Consider the following 12,125-nt stretch of genomic DNA (forward strand, 5'->3'; position numbering starts at 1 on the left):
ATAATATATATATATATATATATATATATATATATATATATATATATACTGTATATTCAATTTAATTCTAAAGCTTAGAACAAACGTAGATCCCTCAGCTTGTTCCTGCTATTAACTTGCTTCATTACCTTTTTTTTTTTTTTTTTACATATTTAGGCAGCGTGTAACGTAAGAAACTCAAATCAAATACTCACTCCAAAGTATCAAAATCAAGTGCTACTAAGATTCACATCCCAAACCGAAAACTTTATACCGCCTCAAAGAACCTCTACGGAAAAAAAATAAAAAAAAACTCTCCGGAAAACACTTTTTTCGCCAAAAAAAAAAACTTTCATCGTAAAAAATATATATTTTCGATAACAATTTTTATTTTCGTAAAAAAAAATCCAGCCATGGGAAAATTGTTTTTTGCAGGAAAAAATACCTATGGTCGGTGAACATCTTTTGGAAAATATATGTTTTTTTATCAACTCAACCACTTCTATAACTATCATGAAGTTATTCCTCATAATATTAATAACATCCACCTAAATTCGCATGAAAAGCAAAGATCTTTTATACAGAGATCAATTATTAATAAGTCATCGGTTATTGGGATAATGGTATTTCATCAACACAACCTAATGTAGATCTTGATTAAAAATACAACTACAGTGATGCCATATGTATAATTTTTACTGAACTAGTAACCAGTAATAAAAACAAATAGTCAAGCACAAAAATTGGACCAGCCGACCCACTCTCTTATATAAAAATCTAGCTTCGTTGACCTGTCTGCAAGTATAAAACCTCTTATGAGAGAGAGAGAGAGAGAGAGAGAGAGAGAGAGAGAGAGAGAGAGAGAGAGAGAGAGAGAGAGAGAGAGAGAGAGAGAGAGAGACTGCAACCTTGATGCTCGAAGCCTGGAATGTATTATGAGGGTTCAATATTTTTATTAGATCCATTAAGGATTCCTGTCGGGCTGCAAACAAGGAACCCGGTTGACAGAAATAAACAACTGCTGGTCTCCGGAAAAGGAGCTTAAAGACCACAGCGGAATGAGCTTTGTGCATACCACGCATGCATTCTCTATGCGCCCTAAGATTTGACGATAAAACCCCGCTTCGTGGTTCAAATGCCTTTTTCTTTATGCCAAGATGGAGACGGTGCAGAGGCTAGGCAAACTAAATTCAAGAATTCCTACTTATCTTATTCTAACTTTTTATATGGAGGGCACAGGAAAGGCTAGCCTACAAAATAAAAAGTAATACTCATTTTATTGGAAGCATAACCTATTAAAATCTAGGAAATACATAATGTGAGCAATTAAAACTTATAAAACCATGAGCAATGATTCTGAGCAAGGTTCTAATCCTCTAGACCTAGTTGCCAAGGAGATTGCAGGGGGCTTTTCAGCTAAAGCTTTTAGAAAAAAGGGGAATCCCAACGATATTCACCGAAACACTTCAGTAATGACCGGTATGGCATAGATATTCCTCTGGCGCCTAAGGTACCACCTCAAGGATGACCAAGGGTCTTATTCAAATTTCTCTGACTTCTACACAGGGTTCCCTCAACATGCCATTCTCTGTGTAGGGATCACCGTCGAATGCGCGATAATCACTCAGAGACCCTAAAGGTATCTCTAGTCTCTCTTAACACTTCAAGGCTGTTGATGAGAGTCCGAGATTGTATATACAGCCATGTTTCTGCATTGGGTTCTGGACATCCGCAATTTTGAGCCAAGTGTGATGTATCTCTCCCAAACCCAGCAAGGCTATTTGGAAGAACAAATTGAATATTTTATGCGGAAATTGCATAAAAGCCCCCTTATCATTAAACAAGTGGGATTTAAAGACAAATAGTAGAACAAAAGAGTGACGTCAAGTAACGTCAAAGTGCCAGCCATACGAAGAATTATAGACTAAGCGAACAATGAACCCGCGCTAGGAACAAACACCAACGATCGAGAGAGCAACGCAGTCAAACATCTCGATCACAACACGTCATAAAGAAAATATATCCCCGATCTATTTGTCAAAAGAGCTTGGCTGTCTTCTTCCCCGTCAGTCAGAGACGTTCTCGCATAAATTTCCAAGATTAAACAAAGATGGACTCGGTATCTCCGATGTCTCTTCGGGCCTCGTTTGTTCACAGACACAGACACGAACGATTTTACCGTCGCGCGGGCGAGCCTTGCCACGAACGGGAACCAGAAAACGACGCATTGATTATCTGATAATCATGAGAGGATAGGCGAATGCACTCGGGGAGGAAATTCACGTGGGATCTGATGTGCAATAAACGTGCAATGGCTTTAGAAACAAATAAAAAAATAAAGGGGACGTTTATGAAAAAACAAAAGAGTAACTTAGGTGGAATCAGTCACTGTTCATTACAGCGAAGACTCTCATTATTCTCTTTTCAGAGTAACTTCGACCACTGCGAGGAAAGAACACTAGAATGTGAAGCATAAAAAAGATCATGGTGCAAGAACGAATTTCCCGAAGCCTCACTCATGTCAATGTCACTGCTGCGGCATTCCCCTCCCATCCCACCAGAGAACAGACAAAAGTCTCAGAATAGATTGCACCAGTAACATTTATGCAACATAACGTGCGTTTCATTCTAGCGCAAGTCAACTGAAATCCGTCTACCCAATACCCAGTATTAGTGTATGCAGGAGAGGATCAGTGACCCAATAATATCGAAGATTGCCCTTCCTGACAATACCCATAAGCATAACCAAAGCAAAGAAATTTCTCATCTCTGATACTGTAATGTCATACCACTCTTGATCCCTTGAGTGTTCGCTTGCTATATTACCCCATTTCACAACATGAAATTAACGATTGGATCTCTCTACAGTCTTTTCCATTATAGAATCATTGAAAACAGAATAAAAAAATTTTACTCCTGATATACTTTCATCAAAATCGAAGGTGTGCTGCAAAAAAATTATCACCTCCAATCCTTTGCCACACAGGATTAGCTGGTTTGACATTTCTGACAACCTCCTAGGAAGGCTACCCTTACACCCCCCCACCCCCCCTCCCCCGCGCATTTCATACAAATGGAAGACGAGCAGTGCAAACGGCCAGCAAGGCCTCTAATAAGGCACTAAGTAGTACAGAGACAATATCGATACAATAAGCTATGAAGGCGCGCAAATGTAAAAACTTGAGAACGTCACATGACGTAAACAACATGTGTGGGACGACTTCTGCAACACGTCATATGACGTAGTTGACCTTTTAAGGGTCAACTGTAGTTTTTCTAAAATTATGTATGTACTGATATATTATAGACTATATATTTCGTTGACCTCAGGTGATAGGTGAAGTCATTTGGGCTTTCCTTACAGTGGCTGACATAAAGAGAGTATCATCTACTGAATTGACAGTTACCTTTTAAAATATCCTACAGAGCATATGACCCCTATACTCAGAAACGACAACGACGGCCAAAAAATATGCCACATTTTTACTCTTGTTCATATAACTTAGGTTTTGACCAAAGATATTACATTGAAAATATCAGTAGGTTATAAAGCATTACATTTCAAATAATGGAAACTATTTTAATGGACTCCAAGAAGCTAATAAGCGAAAATAAGCAGCGAAGTATCATATCTGTATCTGCCACACCAGTGAACAAAGTATGCAGGTAAGGCAATTTGCCAATACAGTTACCGACCTCACTGTATGAAAACAGTGCTCGGCGAGTCATTCAGTTCTATAATTCAATGCTGTTAACAAGAAACGGTGATTAGGAAGACACATCAAAAACATGTGGGGCCCGAGTAAGTAGGAAAGTTTACTGCAAATCTCTCAATATTGTATGGAGGCATTATGTCATTTTTTACAGATACTTCGAATATTATATCAAGAATATCATGGTTATAATAAAAACTTGTGAATTATGTTTATTAAAACATATAATCAAATAAAGAGTGAGAACAAAATGAGAACATTTTATGTCCTATTACAAAAAATATAACATTTATATTATACAATCTAATACCTTGACCATCCACCCTCTCTCTCAGTCACTTCCCTCAATCTGTCGGGCATCGAATGAACAAGGTTGAAAATTTGCTGCGGTCTCCGTCTACAAATTTCCCACTGAGAGTTGATGTGAGCCATGAGTTGCTGTGTTGTTCTCTCATGTTCCATTTTCCATGTGTTCACCATCTGGGCCCACACATGTTCAATCACATTCATATCTGCTCCTTTGCTCGGCCATTCAAGAAGAAGCAGGTTATCCTGTCCGGCAAACCACTCCTGAACAAAGTGGTCGTGCATTAACAGGATGGGCCCTGATGGGAAGGGAAAATTCCTTTTTCGGAACGAAGGCAAGGAGGAGGTTTGCAGCAGCTCAACATACTTAGCTGCTGTAAATCGTCCCTCGATACGGAACACATCATCCATACCATGCAGACACACCCAGCCCCATATGTTGCAGGTGACATGGCCGGATCGAACCACCTCAACGATGTTATGGGGTTTATATCTGAATGAGAGAAAAAAATGGGGGTGTATAATATAAATCATATATATATTTATATATATAATATATACATTTATATACCTTTGGAGAATTTAAATTCTCAGTGATGAACAACACTGAAAGAATTCTATTGTCTTATTATTTATTTAATTATATTTGAGGAAAAAGAGCAAATGATGCCACTGTCCCTTACCTAATATTTATCTCAGAAATAGCACTCTTATTTACGTTCACTCCCTTTATATATTTCGACAGTCCACTTCCGTGGAACAAAATCTGAAGATTAATAATCAATATAATGAAGAATGCAATTGATAATTGATGCCAGTAACGATTTTGCTTATCATACCGTGTTCTATTTGTTCGCCAACAATGCAGCTTCCCATTCGATGTGGACGAGAAGCACTTCTCAACAGTAAAGATGACCCGGCCCCAAAAGTCCAAACCCTTATCAGCATGATGTTGGGAAAATCAAGCCTTCCCGCCTTATGTCGCTTCGTCAAGAGCTCCTTCGTCGCTGGAGTTCTGTGATGAATCCCAGCAGCGTGGAGTCTGCGTCGTACTGTCATCGATGACACTTCTAATCCAAGGTCTTCACGAATAGCCTCGGCGTTGGTTAAGGGTAGCTCTCGAGCCGCCCTGATAATGGCGTCATCCTCAGCTGGGGTGATTTTCCATGGACCCCCTGGCCTAGCTAAGAGAACATATTATCTTAAATGTTTAACTTATAATTTATATAACATCGCAATCAATTCCAGATTCTTCTAATTTTTTACTCGATGGACTGATCATAATTTAGTAAACATGGCCGTATATTTTTGGTTTCAAAAGCATATCATATAGAACGTGATTACATATTTCCATAACATTCTCAATTTGGTTGGTGGTTATTAAAACTCTAAATCATTCCTGACCCATCACTGAAATGACATTTAATATATAAACTATAGCTATCATAAGACGCACAATGACTGTGACGGGGTGGCCACAAATAAAATGCTCTTGTAGGCTTAATTTCACCGAGACAACTCAATCGACTATCTAACTTTGTTCGGTTGAGGTCGCCAAGGGCCAACCACCCACCGGTGTGGAATTATGGAGGTGCACCTGAAAAATTACTGTGGTGTTGGAATGGCTTTGGATATCTGTAGTCTAACCAAAGTTATAATAGCGAGACGAAATACATTTAAGAAAGAAACTTTCACATTAAATAAGTAAGATTGAATAACCATGAACAATGTAACATATCCACCAATCATTCAGCATAAACAACTTACGCAAGTCGTTCAAGTTGCCACTCTCCTCCCACCTTCTTATCCACAACCATAGATATAAAAGCCTAGATGCCGCATCGGCCGGGCGGACATACGTCAACAAGTCCGCCATCTTGGCGCGGTAATTCAAACAATGCAGCAGGCTGCAGTATTTGACGTTTTTCCGCCACTATTCGCTTAATATTGCACGGATTTTCTTGTCTGATGGCTCGTTAAAAACTTACATAATTCCCTACAAGGATCTAATAAAATAAAGTTGTTCCTTATTGTTTGAAAGTTAACTTGCAATGACTTTGTTTTAGCAGGTAGGGGGAAGGGGGCCTAGTTGTACACAAATGTTAATATTTACCCATAACTATTGCTGTAAACAATAATTTGAAATGCTGTGATAAGACAGATGACTAAAGTAGGCCTACAGCTATGGATCTGTGCAACTTAAGAAAAATCTTTGTCTCTCGAAGTGCTCTGTTAAAAAATCCCCCAATATAATTTCTGGCACAGGCCTACAAGTTTAAGTCATAAAACTGTAGGGTTGAGCCTAAAATAAACTACAGTAGGCCCTAGAATAACTAGGATTTCTGTGTTATCTAGCCTTTGCATCTCTGCCTGCTCCTTTGAGCCTGGGGGAGGGGTGGGGGTTCTTCCAATTTTTTGGAACGGGATGCTCCTCAGTGAATTCTGACCTCTAGACCTGGCTTTGGAAAATTTAGCGGGTATCAAGAGACCTCATCTAGTGGCAAAAGTGACCTATCTCTAGACCTAATTTTATATGGTGAAATAATTATATATAACTTAAATTTTTCACAACTACCTTTAATTTGCTCAGACTAGGATATATCATTATGGCAAGCATTAACAGTTCAATATAGCTCATCTCTAGACCTGTGTTGTCAAGGACCCAAATTATTATACCTTATTTGGGATAAGGGCCTGGGCCATCTCTATACTTCTACCCTTCCAGAAGGGGACCCATCTATAGACCAAAATTGCCAAAATGAGCCAATCCTGACGAGCAACCCTGTATACCCGGTCATAGTAACCCCCCCCCCCCCCCCCCACACACCGAGCCTTTCAGCCTAGGCCACAATCATAAGGCCAGTCTAATTTTTTTTCAGCTAACTGTTCATTGGTTTGGTCACACATGTAAATTTAAAGCTGTGGGTGGCCTTATGGGTCATTAAGCCTATACTTTGAAGTAACAACTCTCAAAATGTATTGCACAATGATTTATTTTCATGATATTTGTTCTTACATTGAATGTATATATAACATTTATTGTACATCTGTGCATTTATTTATAAATATTCCCAGCAGTTTAAACAAGTTTTTTTTTTCATTGCTGTTTCCAACAGTTTAATGATACTACATTGTAATGATAATCTATATGCATTGATATGAAATCAGCAGGCTATATCAAAACATCAACAAAAACTAATTATGTGCCTTGCTTGGCCGTTTAGTTCTTATTACAAGGACCAGATTAACACTTTAATATTACATAGCTATAATGCAGTGAAAGAAATCTAGAAACATCAAATTAGTGTCCAACATACACGATTTACCCTATTAACCTAATGGCCCTTAAACAATATTGTTTTAACCATTTTTTTTCATAGGCTGTCTTATCACAGCATTTCAAATTATTGTTTACAGCAATAGTTATGGGTAAATATTAACATTTGTGTACAACTAGCCCCCTCCCCCCTACCTGCTAAAACAAAGTCATTGCAAATTAACTTTCAAACAATAAGGAACAACTTTATTTTATTAGATCCTTGTAGGGAATTATGTAAGCTTTGTAACAAGCCATCAGACAAGAAAATCCGTGCAATATTAAGCGAATAGTGGCGAAAAAACGTCATATACTGCAGCCTGATGCATTGTTTGAATTACCGCGCCAAGATGGCGGGCCTGATGACGTGCGCCAGCCTATTCAGCTAGCAGCCGATGCGGCATCTAGGCTTTTATATCTATGTCCACAACTGTACCGTGGTGGGGGACACACCAACATCACGTGCAATGGATCGTATCGAGAAGCCATTGTCGCGTAAAGTGACAATTCGTCCTCGCAGTGCCACATTTGTGTCCCTTCGATTCATGGTGAGTGATTATGAAGTCTGACCCATTTAAAAATCCTGCTCACGACCTCACCTCCGTTGGGATTCAGACTCTGTTTCGAGTCGAGTAAAACAAAACCATGCTTCCTATATCATTATATCGTTCCTTGATTGTAGGATTAGCCAATAGGGATCATAATCACCATGGTATGAAATAAAGATACTACTGTTAAATATAATCTGCTCACGTAATTATTGTTCCAGTTAATAATTACGCTGAGAACTGAATACTCGTTGAGCAATGCTTCGTGAAATGAGCTCGGTAAGTGTTCGCGAATTCTCTAACCTATTTCTCTATAACTAAGATTCGTATAAGTACGAGATTTTGCTACCTCCAGTACCGTAATTTACAAGAGTATCATGAATCACAAATTATAAAGAATAGACACTTGTCCTGTACGAAGAGGCAAAAGGCTCGACTAGCCAGAAATGGATATAAACACAACAGTATAAAAAAAACTTCGCCTACCCTCTCCCTCCAACCCCACTTCCACCCCCTTCCTCTTCCTTCCCTCACCTCTCCTCCCCCTCCCTTCTCTCTCTCACTCTCTCTCTGAATGTTACTTCAGTTTAAGTATCTTTTGTACGATTTTTTTTTTATCTATCTATCTATCTAATCTAATAATAATAATTTACAATGTTGTATATATCTAACGATTCACTCGGTTGTTACCTGCCAGCAAGGCTGGCATTACGGTACGGTACGGTACGGTACGGTTGATATTTAGCCTATGTGTACGGTACGGAATTACGCAACGACAATTTTACCAAAGTACGGTACGGTACAGTTCAGGTACGGAAAAAATGTGCAAATCCCGTACCGTACTACCTTACCTTAGGCATGGATATATTACTTTTGGTCTACGTTGAAAACAAGGGAAGAATATTAATTAATTATTAATAATAATAACCAGTAATATAGCTTTTTTTAGTGTTTTGGAATGAGAATGATATTTTAACCTCAGAAGTGACAGTCTGAAGTATTGAAAGTATTGAGGGGGGGGGGGGGGGGGGGGCCGGATGAAGAACGGGAAAAGTCCGGGAATAGATGGTCTGTCTCCCTGTTGAGTTTTACAAAAAGTTTTGGAAGGAAATAAAAAACGATTTTGTAAGCATAGTCAAGTCTATTTTTAGATATAAGACCATCTCTAAAATGAATAAAGGAATAATAACGCTTACGCCGAAGGAAGGAGACTTAGGTTTCATTACAAACTGGAGATCAATAACAATGTTAAACTTGGATTTTAAAATAATAGCGAAAATAATAACTAATAGATTGAAGAATATGTTACATTTAATTATTTCCCGCGAGCAGTTTAGTCGTGCAGATGATAGGTCAATTATCAACATGAATTCCATTATGAGCGATACTGTATTATGATTTATGCAAATAAAAATGATAAACAAGCTGCGTTAATAAATCTAGACTGGTCTAAAGCTTTTGATCGTGTGGATCATGACCTTTTATATGCTATATTGAGCAACTTTGGTTTTGACCCTAGTTTCATTCAGCTAATACAAATGTTATATACATGATTTTGTTTATTATCTACCAGGAACCTTTTTACAGGATGATGAAAAAGAAGCTTGTAGACATGTCATTGAATTTACCACATAATTTAAAGGTTTCTGTTCTATGATATGCTGATGATTCTGTTATCATAGTTACTAGTGATAAAGGAATATTAGAATGTTTTAATATAATCACAGATTATGAAAAGGCAAGTGGTGCAAATCTGAACAGAAATAACACTTCAATTTTAGGCATTGGGAAATGGAGAAATAAATAAGCATGGCCAATAAATGGATGTCATTACCTTCATGATTCCTGTAAAATACTATAGGTATTTATCATAGTAATAATTATCAAGGTAGTGTTAATCTAAATTGGAGTAATCTAGAGAGTAAGATAAACAAAGTGATAGGCATATTTAGGAATAGGAAGCTGACAGTGTTTCAAAAATGTATTATAATTAATTGTAAAATTTTAGCAAAAGCATGGTATGTGTCACATGTATATCCAGTTCCACAGGATTGTGCAAAACGAATACAGAGGAGTTTATTTAGATACCTATGGAATGGAAGCTGTGAACCAATTGCAAGAAATGCCGTATTTTTGCCAAAGACAGAAGGTGGGCTAGGAATGATGAATATTCTACATAAATCGAAAGCCATTATGTTAAGAACTTTTAACAAGATTTCTATAAGTAAGTGTTATGGTTTTAAAATTATGTATTTCTATTGTAAAATAAAAGCTAGTGTTTCGATGGAAACTGAAAAATTTATAGAGACTCTACTATTTTTATCACATCATATTATAGTGAGATGATTGATGTTTTAAGGAAAGTATATCGTTTAAAGAATCATCCTAAGGTGTCTGTTAAAGAAATATACTGGTTACCGATGAACTGTGAAGACTATAAACCCAAGGTAGAGTTAATGTGCCCGCTTTTTAATTGGACGCAGATTTGGAAGTATGTAAATATTAAGTACATTGATAAGAAGAGCAGAGATACAGTTTATAGATATGTTCATGAAATACTTAATACCAAAGATAGGCTGCATGTGATGAAAATCTCGAATGAAGATAAATGTCTCTTTTATTGAAAATAATATGCACATATTTTATTTTTGTCCCTTGTCAAAAAACATTCTGATTTGGTTAAAGTCAATACTAAAAAGCTGTTGTAAAATTGAAACTGATAGTTTACTAAAGATTCTTAAATTGGATTTCAAGACACCATCGAAGAAAGACGAAAACACAGCGATGGTGTTACTACCAGATTTTGTAGCAGGAGTATGGTCTGGTCGATCTTTGGGTCTATTCACAGACGACCCAAACTTGATTACTTATATGGGGAATAAAATGTCAAAAACGAAGTTTATATAGAGTAAAGTTTATGCAAATAAATTAGACAAGCTTTTTACCAAAGAATATGTACTTAATGCTATTGTAAAATAAAGAATAACAAAAAATAAGTTACTCTATAGGATATAAAACTTACATACTTTTGTTATTTGTAAGGGTTGTAATTTGTTATGGTCTATATTGTATATATGAATGTATATGAAGCCATTGTATTGATCCAATTGTACAATAATTATCAATAAAAAGAAAAAAGTAGCTCTTTCCACAATGGACAGGTAAATGACTGAAGGGGCTGTTTACCAATAGAGACTTCTGTCTATTATCCTCACACGAATGATGATAAGAGCGAAAGGAATTTCTGTCCGTATGACATTAAAACATGTATTACAATTAATATATTAGAAAATATAAGCCAAGTAGATATGTTTATCCATATCATGTAATAATTATTGTTATGAACGGCGTGTAGAGAATAACCTCTACAGTATATTCAAGAGGGAATACAAACCCAACCATGAATACATGAAACATCTGAATATCAACAATTGTTTATTATTGCCAAACGAATTAAGTTTACCATATGGGAAAGGTTAAAAGTTTGCACCAAGTTTGGGGGTCCTTCTTCACTTTCCATTTCACGTTTTGGAATCTTATCTGTCCCTAGTAGTTTCATTTTGATTCCTCAGTAATGTCTAGTCTCTCTCTCTCTCTCTCTCTCTCTCTCTCTCTCTCTCTCTCTCTCTCTCTCTCTCTCTCTCTCTCACCCCTACTTTCAAAAGTGGATCAAGACTAGAGGCAAGTAATTATAGGCCTGTGAGTCTAACATCACATATTATGAAAGTGTATGAAAGGGTAATGAAGAAAAATATTATGAAACATTTAATAAAAAATAATTTGTTTAATATAGGACAAACACGGTTTTCGTACCCGGAAAAGTACACAAACCCAACTGTTAGTCCACCGTGAGAACATATTCAAAAATATGAAAAGCGGAAATGAAACGATGTGGTTTATCTAGACTTGCAAAAGCTTTTGACAAAGTAGACCTAATATATTAGCAAAGAAAATTAGAAAACACAAATATGTAGATAAAGTAGGAAGATGGTTAAAAGAATTTTTACACAACAGAAAACAGATAGTTATTGCAAACGATGAGAAATCGGATGAAACCAAGGTAATATCCGGTGTGCCACAAGGTACGGTGCTAGCTGCAATATTGTTTGTTATTATGATTGAAGACATAGACAGTAATGTTAAGGATTCGGTAGTGAGTAGTTTCGCTGATGACACAAGAATAAGTAGAGAAATTACTTGTGATGAAGATAGGAACGCTCTACAAAGAGACCTTAACAAAGTATATGATTGGGCAGAGGTAAA

Source organism: Macrobrachium nipponense, chromosome 3 (genome assembly GCF_015104395.2).
Source record: "Macrobrachium nipponense isolate FS-2020 chromosome 3, ASM1510439v2, whole genome shotgun sequence".
Lineage (NCBI taxonomy): Eukaryota > Metazoa > Arthropoda > Malacostraca > Decapoda > Palaemonidae > Macrobrachium > Macrobrachium nipponense.